Consider the following 23,126-nt stretch of genomic DNA (forward strand, 5'->3'; position numbering starts at 1 on the left):
TAGGACTATGTGAAAAGACCAAACCTATGATTGATTGGAGTTCCTGAAAGTGACAGGGAGAATGGAATCAAGTTGGAAAACACACTTCAGGATATTATCCAGGAGAACTTCCCCAACCTAGCAAGACAGGCCAACATTCAAATTCAGGAAATACAAAGAATACCACTAGGACAATCCTCGAGAAGAGCAACCCCAAGACACATAATCGTCAGATTCTCCAAGGTTGAAATGAAGGAAAAAATGTTAAGGGCAGCCAGAGAGAAAGTTCAGGTTACCTACAAAGGGCAGCCTATGAGACTAACAGTGGATCTCTCTGCAGAAATCCTACAAGCCAGAAGAAAGTGGGAGGCACTATTCAACATTCCTAAAGAAAAGAATTTTCAACCCAGAATTTCATATCCAGCCAAACTAAGCTTTATAAGCAAAGGAGAACTAAAACCCTTTCCAGACAAGCAAATGCTGAGGGATTTTGTCATCACCAGGCCTGCCTTACAAGAGTTCCTGAAGGAAGCACTAAATATGGAAAGAAAAAACTAGTGCCAGCCACTGCAAAAACACACCAAAATATAAAAACCAATGACACTATGAAGAAACTGCATCAACGAATGTGCAAAATAACCAGCTAGCGTCATGATGAGAGGATCAAATTCACACATAACAATATTAACCTTAAATGTAAATGGGCTAAATGCCCCAATGAAAAGATGCAGACTGGCAAATTGGATAAAGAGTCAAGACCCATTGGTGGGCTGTATTTAGGAGACCCATCTCACATACAAAGACACACATAGGCTCAAAATAAAGGGATGGAGAATATTTACCAAGCAAATGGAAAGAAAAAAAAAAAGCAGGAGTTACAATTCTAGTCTCTGATAAAACAGACTTTAAACCAACAAAGATCGAAAAAGATAAAGAAGGACATTACATAATGGTAAAGGGATCAGTGCAACAAGAGCTAACTATCCTAAATATATATGCACCCAGATTCATAAAACAAGTTTTCAGAGACCTACAAAGAGACTTAGACTTCCGCACAATAATAGTGGAAGACTTTAACATCCCACTGCCAATATGTTAGACAGATCAACAAGACAGAAAATTGACAAGGATATTCAGGACTTGAACTCAGCTCTGGACCAAGTGGACCTAATAGGCATCTACAGAACTCTCCACCCCAAATCAACAGAATATATATTCTTCTCAGTGCCACATAGCATTTATTCTAAAATCGACCACATAATTGGAAGTAAAACACTCCTCAGCAAATGCAAAAGAACAGAAATCATAACATTCTCTGACCACAGTGCATCAAATTAGAACTCAGGATTAAGAAATACATTCAAAACCGCACTACTACATGGAAATTGAACAACTGCTCCTGAATGACTACTGGGTAAATAACAAAATGAAGGCAGAAATAAGGAAGTTCTTTGAAACCGATGAGAACAAAGAGACAATATACCAGAATCTCTGGGACACAGCTAAAGCAGTGTTAACAGGGAAATTTATAGCACTAAATGCCTGCATCAGAAAGCTGGAAAGATCTAGAATCAACACCCTAACATCACAATTGAAAGAACTAGAGAAGCAAGAGCAAACAAATTCAAAAGCTAGCAGAAGGCAAGAAATAGCTAAGATCAGAGCAGAACTGAAGGAGATAGAGACACAAAAAACCCTTCAAAAAATCAATCAATCCAGGAGCTGGTTTTTTGAGAAGATTAACAAAATAGATGAACCACTAGCTAGACTAATAAAGAAGAAAAGAGAGAAAATCAAATAGACACAATAAAAAATGATAAAGGGGATATCACCACTGATCCCACAGAAATACAAACTACCATCAGAGAATACTATAAACACCTCTAAGCCAGTAAACTAGAAAATCTAGAAGAAATGGATAAATTCCTGGACACATACACCCTCCCAAGACTAAACCAGCAAGAAGTTGAATCCCTGAATAGACCAATAACAAGTTCTGAAATTGAGGCAGTAATTAATAGCCTACCAATGAAAAAAAGCCCAGGACCAGATGGATTCACAGCCGAATTCTACCAAAGACATAAAGAGGAGCTGGTACCATCCCAATATTCCAAATACCAATATTCCAATACCAATATTCCAAATAATAGAAAAAGAGGGACTCCTCCCTAGCTCATTTTATGAGGCCAGCATCATCCTGATACCAAAACCTGGCAGAGACACAATAAAAAAAAAAAAAAGAAAATTTCAGGCCAATATTCCTGATGAACATCGATGTGAAAATCCTCAATAAAATACTGGCAAACCGAGTCCAGCACCACATCAAAAAGCTTACCCACCATGATCAAGTCAGCTTCATCCCTGAGATGCAAGGCTGGTTCAACATACACAAATCAATAAACATAATTCATCATATAAACAGAACCAATGACAAAAACCACATGATTATCTAAATAGATGCAGAAAAGACCTTCAATAAAATTCAACATCCCTTCATGCTAAAAACTCTCAATAAGCTAAGATTTTGATGGAACATATCTCAAAATAATAAGAGCTATTTATGACAAACCCATAGTCAATATCATGCTGAATGGGCAAAAGCTGGAAGCAGCACAAGATAAGGATGCCCTCTCTCACCACTCCTATTCAACATAGTATTGGAAGTTCTGGCCAGGGCAATCAGGCAAGAGAAAGAAATAATGGGTATTCAAATGGGTATTCAAATAGGAAGAAAGGAAGTAAAATTGTCTCTGTTTGCACACAACATGATTGTATATTTAGAAAACCCCATTGTCTCTCAGCTCAAAAACTCCTTAAGCTGATAAGCAACTTCAGCAGTCAGGATACAAAATCAATGTGAAAATATCACAAGCATTCCTATACACCAATAATAGACAAGAATAGAGCCAAATCATGAGTGAACTCCCATTCACAACTGCTACAAAGAAAATAAAATACCTAAGAATACAACTTACAAAGGATATGAACGACCTCTTCAAGGAGAACTACAAACAACTGCTCAAGGAAATAAGAGAGGACACAAACAAATAGAAAGACATTCCATGCTCGTGGATAGGAAGAATTGATATCATGAAAATGGCCATACTGCCCCAAATAATTTATAGATTCAATGCTATTCCCATCAAGCTATCATTGACTTTCTTTGCAGAACTAGAAAAAACTACTTTAAACTTCTTATGGAACCAAAAAAGAGCCCACATAACCAAGACAATCCTAAGCAAAAAGAACAAAGCTGGAGGCATCATGCTACCTGACTTCAAACTATACTATAAGGCTACAGTAACCGAAACAGCATGGTACTGGTACTGAAACAGATAAATAGACCAATAGAACAGAACAGAGACCTCACACATCTACAACCATCTGATCTTTGACAAACCTGACAAAAACAAACAATGGGGAAAGGATTCCCTATTTAATAAATGGTGCTGGGAAAACTGGCCAGCCATATGCAGAAAACAGAAACTGGACCCCTTCCTTACACCTTATACAAAAATTAACTCAAGATGGATTAAAGACTTAAATGTAAAACCCCAAACCATAAAAACCCTAGAAGAGGCCAGGCGCAGTGGTTCACGCCTGTAATCCCAGGACTTTGGGAGGCTGAGGTGGGTGGATCACCTGAGGTCAAGAGTTCAAGACCAGCCTGGCCAACATGGTGGAACCCTGTCTCTACTACAAATACAAAAATTAGCCGGGCATGGTGGCATGCACCTGTAGCCCCAACTACTTGGGAGGCTGAGGCATGAGAATTGCTTGAACCCAGGAGACAGAGGTTGCAGTGAGCTGAGACTGCACCATTGCACTCCAGCCTGGGCAACAAGAGTGAAACTCCGTCTCAAAACAAAACAAAACAAAACAAAACAAAACCAAACAAAAAAACCTTAGAAGATAACCTAGGCAATACCATTCAGGACATAGGCGTGGGCAAAGACTTCATGACTAAAACACCAAAAGTAATTGCAGCAAAAGCCAAAATTGACAAATGGGATCTAATTAAACTAAAGATCTTTTGCACAGCAAAATAAACTATCATCAGAGTGAACAGGAGAACTACAGAATGGGACAAAATTTTTGCAAGCTACCCATCTGACAAACGTCTAATATCCAGAATCTACAAAGAACTTAAAAAACTTTACAAGAAAAAAATCAAACAACCCCATCAAAAAGTGGGCAAAGGATATGAACAGACACTTCTCAAAAGAAGACATTTATGCAGCCAACATAAATGAAGCATGCTCATAAATGAAGCATGAGCATGAAGAAATGCTCATCGTCACTGGCCATCAGAGAAATACAAATCAAAACCACAATGAGATACCACCTCACACCAGTCAGAATGGCAATTAATAAAAAGTCATGGTACAACAGATGCTGGTGAGGCTGTGGAGAAATAGGAATGTTTTTACACAGTTGGTGGAAGTGTAAATTAGTTCAATCATTGTGTAAGACAATGTGGCAATTCCTCAAGGTCTAGAACCAAAAATACCATTTGACCCAGCAATCCCATTACTGGGTAGATATATACTCAAAGGATTATAAATCATTCTACTATAAAGACACATGCACACGTATGTTTATTGCAGCAGTATTTACAATAGCAAAGACTTGGAACCAATCCAAATGCCCATCAATGATAGACTGGATAAAGAAAACGTGGCACATATATACCATGGAACACTATACAGCCATAAAAAAGAATGAGTTCATGTCCTTTGCAGGGACATGGATGAAGCTGGAAGCCATCATTCTCAGCAAACTATCACAAGGACAGAAAACCAAACACCACATATTCTCACTTATAGGTGGGAATTGAACAATGAGAACACATGGACACAGGGAGGGGAACATCACACTGGGAGGGGCCTGTCAGGGGGTGGGGGGTAAGGGGAGGGAGAGCTTTAGAACAAATACGTAATGCATGTGAGGCTTAAAACCTAGATGACAGGTTGATAAGTGCAGCAAATCACCATGGCACACGTATACCTATGTAACAAACCTGCAGATTCTGTACATGTATCCTAGAACTTAAAGTAAAATAAAAATAAAAAAAATTACAGGTTTCCAATAACTTTAGAGAGCATACCATTGGATTAGAAAAAAACTTCCAAGGCTGTAATTAAAAAGCCAAGGCTGGGAGCAGTGGTTAACATCTATAAGTCCAGCACTTTGGGAGACCGAGGTTGGTGGATTGCTTTAGCCACAGGAGTTCGAGACCAGCCTGGGCAATGTGGTGAAATCCTGTCTCTAATACAAAATACAAAAATTAGCCAGGCATGGTGGCATGTGCCTGTGGTCCCAGCTACTTGGGGGACTGAGGTGAAAGGATCCATTGAGCCTGAGAGTTCAAGGCTTCAGTGAGCTGTGTTCGTGCCACTGCACTGCAGTCAGGGCGACAGCAAGATCCTGTATCAAAACAAACAAACAAACAAAAAAAGCTAATGAATTCATGAGGATTGCTAACTCAATATCAAGCAGAACAAGAATTAATTACATGGGACTAAACTAATAGAGGACTGAAATAACTATTTACTTTTGGGTTTGAAACATTACTGATTCTTTTGTTTTCCAGTCAAGAAAACTTTTTTTTTTTTTTTTTTTTTTGAGACAGTCTTGCTCTCTTGCCCAGGCTGGAGTGCAGTGGCACGATCTCAGCTCACTGCAACCTCCACCTCCCAGGATCAAATGATTCTCCAGCCTCAGCCTCCAAAGTAGATGGGATTACAGGAGCGTGCCACCACACCCAGCTAATTTTTGTATTTTTTAGTAGAGATGGGGTTTCACCATGTTGGCCAGGCTGGTCTTGAACTCCTGACCTCAGGTGATTCACCTGCCTCGGCCTCCCAAAGTGTTAGGATTACAGATGTGAGACACTGTGCCCAGCCAACTTTTTTCCTTTGAACTGTTTACAGCACACAACAAATTAAGTAAAGTATACTGTTTTGAGCAATATTTAAAGCATATTTCTTTCCCTCTAGCTGATTTCTTCAGAATTTGGAAACTATTGTGAGTATTATTAATTTATGGCAACATGGTTATTTGCATAAGTTCAATAAGAATCTGTTTTCTTGTGTAACAGGACACAATTAGAGACACTGGTTATTTTTCCAAGGCTTTAATTGGAATGGTATATATTCAGATATGACCAGAAAGCTTTGAGGAATGGAGGTTGACTCTACAGAGCTGATAAAAATCCATTGGAAAGACTGGCCTATTACCTTGTCTCTGCAATTCCTTTACAAAGTTCCTGACCCATGTCACTTTCTAATGAGCCTGGGAAACTTGAGTTATTTTGAGACCTTGAGAAGAGAGAAATTTTTTTTTTTTGAGTTGTGGTCTCACTCTTTCTCCCAGGCTGGAGTGTAGTGGCATGATCACAGTTCTTGTAGCTTCAACCTCCAGGACTCAAGTGATCCTCCTACCTCAGCTCCCCAAGTAGCTAGGACCACAGGCATGTGCCACCACACCTGGCTTTTTTTTTTTTTTTTTTTTTTTAGATAGGGTGTCTCCCTATGTTGCCCATGCTGGTCTTGAACTCCTGGGTTCAAGCGATCCTCCCACCTTGGGCTTCCAAAGTGCTGAGATTATAGGCGTGAGCCACTGTGCCCGGCCTGAGAAGAGAGGAATGTCCCCAATTTGTAGAGGTATCTGTGGGCACAGATAAAACCTTGGATTGGCTAACCTCAAGAGGCTTTTAAAAGTCTAATCTGAGATTCCTTAGGAAAAGTTCCAGCAAAGCCAGTTGAAAAGGGGCCTTATCTGGTCATGGTGGCTCACACCTCTAATTCCAGTGCTTTGGGAGGCTGAGATGGGAGGACTGCCTGAGGCCAGGAGTTCAGGACCAGCCTGGATAACATGGTAAGACCCCATCTCGACGAAAAAAATTAACTGGGCCTGGTGACGCATGCCTGTAGTCCTAGCTACTCGAGGCTGAGGTGGGAGGATTGCTTGAGCCTAGGATGTTGAGGCTGCAGTGAGCCATGGTTGTGCCACTTCACTCTTGCCTAGGTGACTGATAATTAAAAATTTAAAAAATAAAAGAAACCTATATGGCCCAATCATCATTCTTGCTGTGCCTTATGCAAATAATCAGGCCAAGGATAATGAGACTAAAACATATTTTGCAAATAAATTGGTCCTAATATGATTTGTTTTTTGTAGAAATGGGGGGCTGGAGATTAAAAAAAAAAACATATGTTTCAAAAGAAGCTATAGTACACTTCTTATTAGATTCTAGCTTTGATGATGATGATGATGATGATGATGATGATGATGATTGAGATAGAGTCTTGCTCTGTCGCCCAGGCTGGAGTGGAATGGCATGATCTTGGCTCATGCAACCTTCACCTCCTGGGTTCAAGTGATTCTCCTGTTGCAGCCTCCCAAGTAGCTGGGATTACAGGTGCGTGCCACCACACCCAGCTAATTTTTGTAGTTTTAGTAGAGATGATTTTCACCATGTTGGCCAGGCTGGTATTGAACTCCTGAACCTCAGATGATCCACCTGCCTCAGCCTCCCAAAATGCTGGGATTACAGGCGTGAGCCACCGTGCCCAGCCTTTGTTCATTATTTTTAAGATCTTATTATTTGTCTACAGTTTAGACTGGATCCTGAACTTTTTCCTGGCTATACGCCTCTAAACTAACATTAAAAAATTTTTTTCTTTTTCTCCCATTTTTTTCCCTGACTTGAAATTACTAGAAATTAAAACTGTGCTTTTCTTAAAACTCTGCAAACTAATGCTATATACCTTAAGCTTTGGGAGAAATAATAGCAACTTACATATAAGCAACTGTTTTGCCTGCTGACGTATGCACTTTTCAGAAAGTTCATTTAAACGCTTGATTCAAACTACAGTCCAGAAAAACCTGTCAGATTGCTGCTGTAATGAAAGTGCTTCAGAGACTCATAAAAAACTAACCTAGGGTTAGAATAATTATTGCCCAAAGAATATTTTAATTGAAGACACAGTCACATAGCTTAAATCAGCTTCCAGGATTACTTTCCCTTTGTTGCTGTAATTTGGCATTGGTCCTTTTCTGATGTAATTTCCCCCTCTCTAGGATGTGACCACCTAAGAGGAAGCCTTCATGGTGACATAGGATTGGATAAACCAATAAACCACAATCTCGTGTCTTCCTCAACGCTTTCTCCAAAAGCTTTGAAGAATGGGGGAAATGTAAAGGAAATTAAAAAATGTCAGGACCCCCAGACTTAAGCCCAGATGCTGAGTCGTGCAACACCCACTTTCAAATGAGTAGCTCTTACTAGCATTATGCATTAGGTAGATCCCCATGGAAAGGTAAAAGGCCTCAAGCATCTACAAAGGCCTGCCCCCACAGATCATAAGTAAATTCTTTGCTGGCCTCCTATAAGCAAGGGAAACAGGAACATAGGAGAGCCAGGGTGACACCATTTTAAAATGAACTCCATTTGAAAACCAGGAAGGCACATTCTTTGCCAATCACAAACTGTGGTCATAAGATATTTACAATTGAGGAAACAGCCCAAATATACCTACAAGGACACAATCCTACAACCAAAGAAAGTCCAGATGTCTCAATACCCATAATAGTATATACTTTCAAGATAATTATAATTATGCTTTGATGCACTCACACACTAAAGTGTCAAGGATAGATTCCTTTCCTTCTCTTTTCTTTTTACTTTTCTTTTCTTCTTTTTCTTTTTCTTTCTTTCTTTCTTTCTTTTCCTTCCTTCCTTCCTTCCTTCCTTCCTTCCTTCCTTCCTTCCTTCCTCTTTCTTCTCTCTCTTTCTCTCTCTCTCTTTCTCTCTTTCTTTCTTTTTTTTTTTCCAACAGAGTCTCACTCTGTTGCCCGCGATGGAGTGCAAATGGTGTGATCTTGGCTCACTGCAAACTCCGCCTCCCCACAAACTTCGCCTCCCCACAAACTCCACCTCCCCGGCTCAAGAGATCCTTCCACCTCAGCCTCCTGAGTAGCTGGGGCCACAGGCGTGTGCCACCACGCAGGCTAATTTTTGTATTTTTAGTAGAGATAGGGTTTTGCCTTGTTGCTCAGGCTGGTCTCGAACTCCTGAGCTCAAACAATTTGCTGGCCAGCCTCCCAAAGTGCTGAGATCACAGGAATGAGTCACCGCACCCAGCCAATAGTTTTCTTTTTCTTTTTTTCTTTTTTTTTTTTGAGACAGAGGCTCGCTCTGTCGCCCAGGCTGGAGTGCGGTGGCACGATCTCCGCTCACTGCAAGCTCCGCCTCCTGGGTTCATGCCATTCTCCTGCCTCAGCCTCCCCAGTAGCTGGGACTACAGGCACCTGCAACCACGCCCGGCTAATTTTTTGTATTTTTAGTAGAGACGGGGTTTCACCGTGTTAGCCAGGACCATCTCGATCTCCTGACCTCATGATCCGCCCACCTGGGCCTCCCAAAGTGCTGGGATTACAGGCATGAGCCACTGCGCCCGGCCTTCTTTTTCTTTTTAATTTTTTTATAGAACAAATTTTATTTTAAAAATAGAGACGAGATCTTGCTATGTTGTCCGGGCTGATGTCGAATTCCTGGGCTCAAGCAATCCTCCCACTTTGGCCACCCAATGCTGGATTACAGGCATGCGCCACCAGTAGTTTTCTTTAAATCAACAGAATAATAAATTTGGTCATGCTTCCAGCCTACCCACAGGTAGACACAGCTTAGTTTAGTCTCTACATAGACAAGACTCCTATATAAGAAAAATGTAAAGACGAGGCATTCCTCCGCTTGCTTTCTGAGGACACCCTACCCTGTATTTGAGTAGCCTTCAGTAAACCTTCCCTCCCCACTGAACTCTATGACTCGCCTGGAATTCCCTCCTGCGTGAGATCCAAGAACTTTCTCTTAGGGTCTGGATTGGGACCCCTTTTTTTTGGCAACACAAGGACATGCCAATTGTAACTTTAGGTCTATAAACTAAGTCTAGTTCTTAATTTTTTTTTTTTTTTTTTTTTTTTTTGAGACTAACTCTCATTCTGTCGCCCAGGCCGGAATGCAGTGATGGGATCTCGGCTCACTGCAACCTCTGCCCCCTGGGTTCATGCGATTCTCCTGCCTCAGCCTTCCAAGTAGCTGGGATTACAGGTGCATGCCACCATGCCTGGCTAATTTTTTTTTTTTTTTTTTTTTTTGAGAAGGAATTTCATTCTTGTTGCCCAGGCTGAAGTGCAATGGCGTGATCTCAGCTCACTGCAACCTCCGCCTCCTGGGTTCAAGTGATTATCCTGTCTCAGTCTCCTGAGTAGCTGGGACAGGCATGCACCACCGCACCCAGCTAATTGTTGTATTTTTAGTAGAGACAGGGTTTCACCATGTTGGTCAGGCTTGTCTCGAACTCCTGACCTTAGATGATCCACTTGCCTTGAACTCCCAAAGTGCTGGGATTACAGGCATGAGCCACCGCACCTGGCCTTAATTTTTGTATTTTTAGTAGAGACGGAGTTTCACCATGTCGTCCGGGCTCGTCTCTAATTCCTGACCTCAAGTGATCTGCCCGCCTTGGCTTCCCAAAGTGCTGGGATTACAGGCATGGGCCACCGTGCCCAGCCTAGCTCCTAAAAATTAAAGTTGATTCCATGCTGATAATGTTAATCGCAAACTTAGATAGGAATGAAGGTGCAGAATAAAGACAAGACTCATTCCTCTACCTACCCAGAGACATCTGCATACTTGACTCTTCCTTTACTCTCTTTTTCTTTTCAAACATCCAATTTGTCTTATGTAAAATGTAGATTTACCAGGCAGTAGCTAGAGTCTCACAGGAATGTAGCCATTCGCCTTACCACCTATCTGCTCTTTTTCCTAAGAGCCTTCCCCCCATTTAAGGAAATGTGTAAATACTGAATCCCCTGAAACTCTCTTGAGAAAAACAGCCACAGATGTACCTGTGGCTTGTATTTTTCCAGGAAGCACCCTCAAGCTGACTTAATAAACCTCGATGATTGAGATTTATGCCTTGGTCATTCTATTCAGATGTCAGAAGGACCCATGGGAAGAAGCAGACAGAAAGGTCTGTAGGAAGAGGCTAAGGAGCCCAATCTTCTCCCAGAAAATGGACACTTCGGGTGGTCATGAATTGCAGGGCTATTGATACTGGGGTGAGTAAAGAGGAAGAGAAAGAGAGCAAGGCCCCAAGGAGAAGGGGAAACAGAGAGGGAGGAAGGGGCCATGCCCTGTCCTCCCCTCCTCCAGTGTCCCTGCCCCTCCCCAACCTCAGAATTCCCATTGCTCCTTGAGAACTCAGACACTAGCTTCCCCACCAAGGCCTCCTCCCTCTGTATTCCCCCAGCCTGTCCATTCTCGGCCACACTGACTCCGAGTCTGGTCAGCTGCTTGTATGCCTGTCTCACCCAGTTAACTTAAATTCCTTAGGATCAGGAACAATGTTTTCTTCTTATTTTCCATGCCACAGCTCCAGTTACTGTGACTGACACACAGAAATGTTGGTTTGGAATCGATTATCTCAGGGATGCAGCTCAAAGTAAATGTGTCTTGTACAGAATGGGCATAGGGATGCTTTCATGAGGAACGAGCAAGTCCCAAGAGGAGCAAGGAAAACGAGCTGCAACCACTTTCAGATGATGAATTAGAGCGGTTGTTATCGAATCTGCCACCAGAGGGCGATCCAGGTAGAAAGATCTTCGGGCTACTCTTCAGCCCGGTGACCTGATCTTCCCCCAAACTCAGATCCTTGCTGCCTCCCAGAAACAGCAGACACCTAAATCCAATGTAGCTTGCCAGGATCTCAGGGAATGAAATTTTATAGTTTGCTGGCATTTTCCTCAGGGGAGCAGAGGCAAGAAAACAATCAAATCCGAGTTTGCACCACTGCACTCCAGCCTGGGCAACAGAGTGAGACTCCGTCTCAGAAAAAAAAAAAAAAGAAAGAAAGAAAACAATCAAATCGATGGTCTGCTGTTTGCTGGATGAAGAATAAGACTGCCTAAAGGCAATGTGTTTAGTACAAAGGTGTCATAAGCTCTGAGTTGGTTCCTTCTTTACCAATTTCTGAAAGTGTGACATTAAAGCAACCATTCTCTTTTCTGGGCCTGGTTTTCCTCTGTAAAATGTCAGTTCAAGTTCCAGCCTGTCTTGGGATGTCATCAGTCTTTACAACCTACCTGGGCTATGGCCCTGCGATTAAGTGCACAGTGGAAGCTTAGTCCCCTGCTTTTCTGCCTCTCTTAGGGAACCACAGTCATGGAAACCAGCACTTGCTGCCATAGGAACCGCTAATATCTTGGACATTCCCCGTATTCTTTCCCAGACCAAACAGGCATAGCCAGAGGAGTGAGACAGGCAGAAAAATGAAAGAAGCCCAGGGCATTGTTCAGCAGTGAACCTAAAGTCTGTACATGCAATAGCATAATATTCGTGCAAATTCTTGCAAAATGCAAAGCTGATGGCATATGACTTGTAACTCATTCTTGTATATAACAGTAGAACAACATGCAACTGAAGAAAGCATTACTCAGGATGGAAGTAGCCTTGGGAGGGAGGCAAGGAGTACTGAGGAGGGAGAGAATGAGCTGTTTCTGTAACATTTCATTTCATAAGAGAGACGGATGGACTTCAAATATCTATGGCAAAATGTCACCTCAGATAAATCTGATTGGTTCCAAATTATTTTCTGTAATCCTATGTTTGACTCATTCTTTTAATTAAAAACAAAAAATATTTAAAGTAATTTAAAAAATAACAGAGCTCACCAGCCCCTTAGAGCGCAGCTTGGTCTAGGGTAGTTTCTTTAACTAGCAGAGCTTTCTGTAGATACAGACATGCGTTCACAAAGTATCTTTAGGTTTCCCAGGCCCAGGAGGGATGGGATAACACTAAGGGAGGGGGATCTGCTCTCGGAGGAGGGACCTGCTCTAACCAGCCCTGTAGCTCTGCAAATCTTTGGGATTTTGTCCTTATCTGTAAATAGGGATGAAGTTTGTCCCATTTATCTCACTCATTTATAATGTGCATCAGATGAGATGATATTTATAAAAACAACTTGAAAATACAAAATGATGTACACAGGTATTATTTAGTTGTCAAGCTCTAAGTCCTGAGGCCTCGTTTATATTAACAATAGTAATAACAATAACAATACAGACTGGGCGCGGTGGCTCACACCTGTAATCCCAGCACTTTGGGAGGACGAAGCATGCAGATCACGAGGTCAGGAGTTTGAGACCAGCCTGGACAATATGGTGAAACTCAGTCTCTACTAAAAATACAAAAATTAGCCAGACGTGGTGGCGTGCGCCTGTAGTCCCAGCTACTCGGGATGCTGAGGCAGAAGAATCGCTTGAACTCAGGGGATGGAGATTGCAGTGAGCTGAGATCTCACCACTGTACTCCAGCCTGGGTGATAGAGTGAGACTGTGTCTCCAAAACAAACAAAAACAAACAAACAAAAAACAATACAATGGCAAGGGAAGAAATAAAAGGAGGGTGTGTAATGTGGTAAGGAGGGAAGGAAAAATGAAGAAAGAAGAAAAACCTATTGAAAATAGCCAAGAAAACAGCTGCCCTTCTAAGATACTGACTTGAGGGCTTTCAAAATAATGGAAATTATGCTTCATAAAAAATAATCCCAATGGTCATGGTCATTAGAATTTAGAACAATATTTATATGGCTCCCTGTGGTGAATCAACAATTATTTTCTATGGCTTCAATTTTCAGAGTTTAAATAATGAACATAGCAGTACCACCAAAGAAACATTCATTAAATATCAATATAAAATAAAGTGGAAGAAAAAGAGAAAAACAGCAAGCTGCTCATTGCAGTGTTTCCAACCGAGACTCTGTTCTGCAAACCCTGGGGGATCAGCGTGGATTGAGCTATTACTAGAGGTTGGGGTTAAACACGGTAGGCTATAGACTTTCTGGGGGAGAAACAAGTCAATTTCTATCCTGAAAACCTGGCACTGCCTAAGAAAATGCAAACCCTTCAAACAGAAGCTTCGCAGGAGTGTAGTTAATGGCATAAAGAGTGCTCAGAGACTCACCCACAGAGACTTTCTGATAGCTGATGCCAGGGACAGCAAAAAGCAGAATGTCCAGTTGGGGATAGTTAACCAAGCCCCTCTCAATTCTTCTTCTTGAGCCCATCCTCTGCTCACTGGTCCCCATTTTATAACCATGCTCAAGGAGCCTAGGCTTCTCTTCTTCTCTTACAGCATGTTTAATGTCACTACTTTATCCATTCTGTACTGTTGCAGGCTGAAGGTGACATTACACTTAGAGGGATCCACAGATTCAACAGCCTGCTTGGGGAGGGCAGCACAGTGAGGTACAAGGACTTTGATATCAGAGAGGCCTGGATTCAAGTCCCAATTTCTGTGTGTGATAACCAGTCTGCAAGACAGCCTGTGATGATTCCTGCCTCCTCATATTCATGTCCTTGTTAGTTCCCTTGCACATTGAATCAGGGCTGGCTCTGGGTGACCAATAGAATGTGGAGGAAGTGATGGGGTATGAATTCCGAGGCTAGGTCACAAAAGGCATTGTATCTTCCTCCTCTTAGATCTCTCTCTCTGGGGAAGCCAGCCACCACTCTCCAAGGACTCTCTAGCAGCTCCATCTGCAGATTCACATGGAGAAGAATTAAGGGTTCCTGCCAATCACCAGCACCACTTTGCCAGCCTTGTAAGTGGGCCACCTTGGAATTGGAGCCTCCAGCTCCTACTGACATCTGACTGCAACATCATGAGAGACCCTGGGTTTGAACCACCCAGCTGAGCTGCTTCTGAGCTAACCCACTGAAACCGTGAGAAATAATCATTATTGTTTCAAATCCTAAATTTGGGAGTGATATGTTATATAGCCATATTAACAAGAACTTAACCTTTCTAAGTATTGGGGGTATTTAGGGCTGATATTTGTTTGGGAGGCGCCTGTGCAGCTGTATCAATTGTTCAATTATTTAAATATTTCTAAGTTGCTTGGTAAAAAGTCCTATGCTTGAATTAACCTGATCTTGAATTGCAAGCTCCCTGAGGTGCCTTGCAAAGACAAATCAAATCCTCCTCAGAGGAAGGTAACATTATCCCTGCCCTCAAATTATTTCAACAAGCATTTTACAAATACCATGTTCAGCACACAACCAAAGATAAACTGACATATGGTTAAAAACAGAATTTTTCAGACACCCAGAAGACATCCTTCACTGAGGGCTTATGTGATAGAAAAATTAAGCATATGATGACAATGGATTCAGTGTATGGCACAGAGGAATAAACCAATAGTTGGGAAAGGTGTAAATGGCCCTATTGAGAAAGGAGAGGCTTCCATTGCTTCCCAAGACTGGGACCCATCTCTAAGAATCACAGAGAACAAATCTGTCTCCTTGCTGTTCTCCAGAGGGTAGTTGGACCTCAGATGGGTTAACCAGAGAACCAGGACCCCCAGAGCCCAAACTCTCATTTTTCTGAAAATTGCGATGCCCAAGTTTGGCTGGAGAACATTCAAGTTGCCTCTTCCAGGTAGCCGGCGCCATGGACCTTTAAAAGGGACCAAAGTGTTCAGAGGACCAGGAATCCTTACTTGGATGTTCTAGGACTGCATGACACCTAGAGATTCATAAAAAACATGACTGAGGGAAAATGCTCCTCTAACCAGAAGGATGGAGACTTAGACCAGCTAGTATCAGATTGAGAGGAAAAAATGTGTTTTTTTTTTTACCAAGTATGTAAAAAAATTAAAACCCTCTATAGAATATTAGCAAGATCTTCAACAAGTCTCTCATTATACAGATGAGGAAATTAAGAACCAGGAGGTTAGAAATTCAGTCCCAGCATGCTGATTCACAGACCATATGTAGCCTTTTCTTACACCCCACTGCTCTGATGGATATTGTTAAACACTATTTCTTCCTTACTCTTAGGATATCAGTGCCTTGAATGTCACAGGCTACCTGGCACTTGTTTCCCAACAAGCTAATATTGACCCACACAAACTGAAAGCCTCAATTTGACATTATTTGTAGCATCCCCTTGTCCTTTGCTTTCTAAACCCAAATTCCAGTATCCACTGCAACCTTCTAGGTAGGCATCCACAAAAGATCTTTCTTCTGATCCTGCCAACTCATCATGGCACATGGTTTTGAGTAGCACCATAGAGAATATCTTATTTCTCTGAGCTTTAGTTAAGGGTGATATACACTGGAAACAAGGAGCTTCCTGCTTCCTCTTTGTAAATTTTGATAAGGGATTCCCCAGTGGTCGGAATTTGCCAAGGACCCCCAGCCCCATTCATGCATGAGCTCTTTATCCCTAAAGATGACCAAGGAGAGCCTCAGTGCCTCTCTGCCAGTCTTGGGAGGCAGAAATGATCCACATAATTTCAAAGATTTCTCCCAACCCTAAGAACTCTGGTCATTTAGGGGGAGGAATGCATTAATTACTAAAAATAATTTAAAAAATGATTTAGCATAATTTCTGCAGTGTCTACTCTGTTTTACCAACTACGCCTTCCACCTCCATCTACCACCATGATTTTCATTATCTTCTGTGCACCTCCATGGCAGCCTCTGTCGTGGTCTGGAGAAACTTAGCTTTCAATTCCAACTATCTGTCAAGACCTGAGCAAGTCCACTAACTCCTCTGAAACTCAGGCTCTTCAGTAAATGGGCCTAATGAAGAGGAAAGAGGCTTCCATTGCATCCCAAGACTGGGACCCAGCCAGCTCTAGGAATCACTGAGAACAAATTCATCCACATCCACTTGCTGTTCTCCAGAGGTAGCTGGACTTCAGATGGGATAACCAGAGAACCAGAACCTCCAGAGCCCAGAGTCTTATTTCTCAAAATTCCCATGTCCAAGCTTGGATGGAGAACACCCAAGTTGCCTCTTTAAGGTGGCCTGAACCATGGACCTATAAAAAGGACCAACATGTTCAGAGGACCAAGCATCCTTACCTAAATGTAAGGCTCTCTTCCTGCATCATGGCATTACTGTCAGGAGGGACTGTATTAGTGTTTTTTCACACTGCTGTAAAGAAATATCTGAGCCTAGGTAATTTATAAAGACATCTAATTGGTTCATGAATCCACAGGCTGTACAGGAAACATGGCTGGGGAAGCCTCAGGAAACTTACAATCATGGTGTAAAGGGAAGCATGGAGAAGGAGAAGCAGGCTTGTCTTACATGGCTGGAGCAGGAGGAAGAGAGAGAGGGAGGGTGCTACACACTTGTAAACAACCAGATCTCGTGAGAAGTCTGTAGAACAGCACTAGAAGGATGGTGCCAAACCATTAAGAAGTGGCCCTATATACAATCACCTCCCACCAGGTCCCACCTCCAACATTGGGGATTACAATTGAACATGAGATTTGGGTGGACACAGAGATCCAAACCATATCAGATAGTAATGAATATGGAGGAGCAGCCCAGTATCCAGCACAAAGGCCTTCAGTAAACAGAAGACTCAGAAGGAGGGCCACCCTGTCTCAGGAGCACTGATTGGCCTGCCCTTCTTTCCTTCAGCCTCCTGGAGGGCAGGGTCTGTGTCTTCTTTATCTGTACCCCGAGCCCCTAGTCCTCATGGCTAGTAGGCACTTCACGAACTCATTACTCCAACATTAGAGGTAGAGAACCAGGAGAGTGGCTAAAAACAAGATTTAGACTCTTTAAGCAGGTAATATAGAAACACAGCCAAATGTTCTTAGAGATGAGTTGTACTTTTCAGCTTTACTTGGCCTTTTAATATGACTGCTGCTTTAGAATATGTCAAAATAATTGACCAAGATGGGCAAAAAGTCACTAAGAATGAAAGCACTTCCATTAAGGAATATTTTATTTTCCATGAGGTTTTTGAGAGCTTAGAGAGAAATTGAAGCAATAGTGAAATAATAGAGAGTAGACTGCTGCAATTAAATGTGATTTACCACAACTTAAGTATCACTTTCAGATAGTGTCAAATTAAAGCATTTAAGAAGATTGCTGAAAATAGGAGACTTTTTTCTTATCTAAGTGAAATGCTGGCACATGAGGCCTCCAAAGGGAAACTGCCAGATGCTGCTTTATGTGCTTGGCATGTTTGTGCCTAACATCTCCTTAGTGTTTTTGAATTTTACATTATCTGCAAAATTGCCACTTCATTAGAACTGCCTCAGAAACTCCCTTTTAAACGATGGAGGTAGCTGTCAATGTGCATCTGTGCTGCCCTGTTCTCATTTCAGAAATGTGGGAGTTATTTTCAAAAATACCTTTTTATTTAATTTTGAATTTTGTATGCCTTCAGGAAAAATATTCATTGGTTCAGGAAGTCAGAGGGATGACTTTAAAATCAGTATATTTAATATAACTCTTTGTTTAAATGGTTAGGAGCTAACAGTTCCTGAAGTTCGACCTCATTGCAGTGATATATGGCATAAATCTCCAACATAATTTTGTTTTAGCTTTGACAGTAGTCTCTTACAATTTGAGGTTTAAAAGAATTTGAGTAAGAGTGGATATAGAATACCCTTTCTTTCTCTTGCCTTATTGCCCTGGCCAGAACTTCCAGTACTAAATTGGATGGGAGTGGTGAGAAAGAGCATCCTTTTCTTGTGCCAGTTTTCAAGGGGAATGTTTCCAGCTTTGGCCCATTCAGTATGATATTGGCTGTCAGTTTGTCATAAATGGCTCTTACTATTTTGAGGTATGTTCCTTCAGTACCTACTTTATTGAGAATTTTTAACATGAAGGGATTTTGAATTTTACTGAAGAACTTTTCTGTGTCTATTGAGATAATAATTTGGTTTTTGTTTTTAGATATCTTTATGTGATGAATTACATTAATTGATTTGCATATATTGAACCAGCCTTGTATCCCGGGGATGATGCCAACTTGATCATGGTGGATAAGCTTTTTGATTTTCTGCGTATTTGGTTTGCCAGTATTTTAGTGATAATTTTTGCATCAATGTTCATCAGGGATATTGGCCTGAAGTTTTCTTTTTTTGTTTTATATCTGCCAGATTTTGGTATCAGGATGATGCTGGCCTCATAGAATGAGTTAGGGAGGAGTCTCTCCTTTTCAATTATTTGGAATAGTTTCAGAATAAAGGGTATCATCTCCTTTTTGTATTTCTGGTAGAATTCAGCTGTAAATCCATCTGGTCCTGAACTTTTTTTGGTTGGTAGGCTATTTATTACTGCCTCAATTTCAGAACTTGTTATTTGTCTATTCAGGGATTCAACTTCTTTGAGTTTCAGTCTTGGAAGGGTGTGCGTGTCCAGGAATTTATCTATTTCTTCCAGATTTTCTAGTTTATTTGGATAGAGATGTTTATAGTATTCTCCGATGGTTGTTTGTATTTCTGTGGCATCAGTGGTGATATCCCCTTTATCATTTTTTTATTGTGTCTATTTGATTCTTTTCTCTTAGAGGAAGTAAAATTGTCTTTGTTTGCAGATGACATGATCCTATATCTAGAAAATCCTTTCATCTCAGCCCCAAAGCTTCTTAAGCTGATAAGCAACTTTAGCAAAGTCTCAGCATACAAAATCAATGTGCAAAAGTCATAGGCATTCCTGTATACCACCAAGAGGCAAGTAGAGAGCCAAATCATGAATGAAATCCCATTCACAATTGTTACAAAGAGAATAAAATACCTAGGAATACAGCTAACAAGGGAAGTGAAGGACCTCTTCAAGGAGAGCTACGAACCACTACTCAAGGAAATCAGAGGGAACACAAACAAATGCAAAAACATTCCATGGTCATGGATAGAAGAATCAATGTCATGAAATTGGCCATACTGTCCAAAGTAATTTATAGATTAAATGCTATTCCCATTAAACTACCATTGATGTTCTTCACAGAATTAGAAGAAACTATTTTAAAATTCATATGGAACCAAAAAAGATCTCATATAGCCAAGATAATCCTAAGGAAAAAGAACAAAGCTGCAAGCATCATGCTACCAGACTTCAAACTATACTACAAGGGGACAATAACCAAAATAGCATGATACTGATACAAAAACAAACACGTAGACCAATGGAACAAAATAGAGAACTCAGAAATAAGGCCACACATCTACAACCATCTGATCTTTGACAAACCTGACAAAAACAAGCAATGGGGAAAGGATTCCCTATTTAATAAGTGGTGCTGGGAGAACTGGCTAGTCATATGCAGAAAATTGAAGCTGGACCGCTTCCTTACACCGTATACAAAAATTAACTCAAGATGGATTAAAGACCTAAATCTAAACCCCAAAACTATAAAAACCCTAGAAGAAAATCTAGGCAGTACTACTCAGGGAATAAGCATGGGCAAATATTTCATGATGAAGTCACCAAAAGTAACTGCCACAAAAGCAAAAATTGACAGATGGGACCTAATTAAGCTAAAGAGTTTCTGCACAGCAAAAGAAACTATCATCAGAGGCCGGACATGGTGACTCACACCTGTAATCCCAGCACTTTCGGAGGCTGAGGTTGGTGGATCATGAGGTCAGGAGTTTGAGACCAGCCTGGCCAATGTGGTGAAACCCCGTCTCTACTAAAGATACAAAAAATTAGCCGGGCATGGTAGTGCACACCTGTAATCCCAGCTACTTGGGAGGCTGAGGCAGGAGAATCACTTGAACCTGGGAGGCAGAGGTTGCAGTGAGCCGAGATTCCGCCATTGTACTCCAGCTTGGGCAACAGGGCGAGACCCCATCTCAAAAAAGGAAAAAAAGGAAACTATTATCAGTGAACAGGCAACCTACAGAGTGGGAGAAAATTTTTGTAATATATTTATCTGACAAAAGTCTAATATCCAGAGTCTACAGGAACTTAAACACATTTACAAGAAAAAAACAAACAACTCCATTAAAAAGTGGGCAAAGTATATGAAAAAGACACTTCTCAAAAGAAGACATTCATGCAGCCAATAAACATGAAAAAAAGCTCAACATCACTGATCATTAGAGAAATGCAGATCAAAACAATGAGATATCATCTCATGCCAATCAGAATGGTTTTTATTAAAAAGTCAAGAAACAACAGATGATGGCAAGGCTGTGGAGAAATAGGAACGCTTTTACACTGTTGGTGGGAATGTAAATTAGTTCAACCATTGTGGGAGACAGTGTGGTGATTCTTCAAAGATCTAGAACCAGAAATACCATTTGACACAGCAATCCCATTACTGCGTATATAACCAAAGGAATATAAATAATTCTGTTACAAAGATACATGCACACATATGTTCATTGCAGCACTATTCACAATAGCAAAGACATGGAATCAACCCAAATGCCCATCAATGATAGACTGGATAAAGAAAATCTGGTATGTATATACCATGGAATACTATGAAGCCATAAAAAGGAATGAAATCACGTCCTTTGCAGGGATATAGATGGAGCTGGAAGCTGTTACCCTCAGCAAACTAATGCAGGAACAGAAAATCAAACACCATATGTTCTCACTTATAAGTGGGAGCTGAACAATGAGAACACAGGGACACAGGGAGGGGAACAACACACACAGGGGCCTGTCGGGGGTTAGGTGTGAGAAGGGAGAGCATTGGGAAAAATAGCTGATGCAGCTGGGCTCAATACCTAGGTGATAGGTTGATTGGTACAGCAAACCACCATGGCACACATTTACCTATGTAACAAACCTGCACATCCTGCATATGTACCCCAGAACTTAAAATTTAAAAAGAGTAGATATAGATATAAATATGTAAGTGTGGATGATGTAAACATATTGATATGGATGGCAAGGTAGGAAAATATTAGTTTCATTTGTAAATTTAAAAAGCAATACACATACACAGAGAGAGGATTCAGCCTGGGGTTCAACAAATTAGTGTGGTTTATTCCAGGCTGAGGTCAAGGCTTGCTGTGGTTCAAGTGCCAACAGTTTATTTCCCAGGAAAAAAATAAGTGGAGAATTAAAAGCAGTGGTCAGAAAGGATAACTTTTTTTTCTTTTCTTTTGAGACAGAGTCTTGCTCTGTCACCCAGGCTAGAGTGCAATGGCATAATCTCAGCTCACTGCGATGTCTGCCTCCTGGGTTCAAGCAATTCTCCTGCCTCAGCCTCCCGAGAAGGTGGGATTACAGGCGTCTGCCACCACACCCAGTTAATTTTTGTATTTTTAGTAGTAGTAAATTTTGTATTTTTAGTAGAGATGGGGTTTCACCATGTTGGCCAGGCTGGTCTCGAACTCCTGACCTCAGGTGATCCACCTGCCTCAGTCTCCCAAAGTGCTGGGATTACAGGTGTGAGCCACCAAGCCCGGCCAGAACATTTTTTTAATTAGCAAAAGCCAAGGTAAATTACAGTTGATAGATTGCATGAACAATATTTGGCAAGCTTGATAAAATATGTGGGATATGAACACTTTGTTGATGACAATTTACATCAGATCTTATATTTATTTAAAATGTTAATATTTTATCTTTTATTCTATAACTTACTTTTTTCTAAACAAGTGAAATGTTTGTTTGTATAGACGTGTGAACATGAAGTTCCTTTTGTATTCATATAACATCCAGTTGTTTGTTTATTGGTTAAAAATGATAATGTTCAACCCCATTGAAGTGAGGGGGGGGCAGAAAGATGCTGACCTCAGTAACTTTGGAAATGTTTTAGTGTGTAATACTAAAGGTGAAAAGAACTGAATTTAAGCACTGTACTGTGGTTGATAATATTGCTTCCCATGGGTCAATAATTCTGACACTCTTATACATATATATTGGAATTAAATAATTGAGTAAATGAATGGCAAGTGTTGGGAACAAGATTTCTCTCTTTTGGGATGAAACTTTACAGATAAGCAAGGGAATTAGGAGAATAGAATGATCCATGTGGTAAAGGATTACAGTTGGAGAGATCAGTAGGAACTCATGTCTAGCTTAATATAGATGTAAATGGTTACACATAGAAATATTTATAGAGATGTTTTATATACAGGTGAGTATACATTCATATATTTCCTTGCTTTGTGAGGTGAAAGTACCTGAATGAAACAACACCCAGTAGCCACTAGCACACCTAGCTCCCAGATCTCAGTTTTTGATGCCATTCTTCAGTAAAAGGAAGCAAGGCTCCTTGAAGAAATTGCTATCAAGGACTGGGGTAGAAAATATACAAGATGAAATTGGAGCATCTTGTAGTGCTTGAAAGTAAGGAAGTGTT

At 41.0% G+C, this 23,126-nt stretch overlaps 1 long non-coding RNA gene across 1 annotated transcript; it reads right to left on the reverse strand.

Moving 5' to 3' along the window:
* Window positions 1–5,088: 5,088 nt before the first annotated feature.
* Window positions 5,089–14,673, reverse strand: LOC129052097 (uncharacterized). Its single transcript, XR_008516864.1, has 2 exons — window positions 14,009–14,673; window positions 5,089–5,406 (listed from the first exon to the last, which is right to left on the reverse strand). It is a non-coding gene; the product is annotated as an uncharacterized LOC129052097 (long non-coding RNA).
* Between the last annotated feature and the right edge of the window lie 8,453 nt (window positions 14,674–23,126).

This window comes from Pongo abelii, chromosome 21, assembly GCF_028885655.2.
Source record: "Pongo abelii isolate AG06213 chromosome 21, NHGRI_mPonAbe1-v2.0_pri, whole genome shotgun sequence".
Lineage (NCBI taxonomy): Eukaryota > Metazoa > Chordata > Mammalia > Primates > Hominidae > Pongo > Pongo abelii.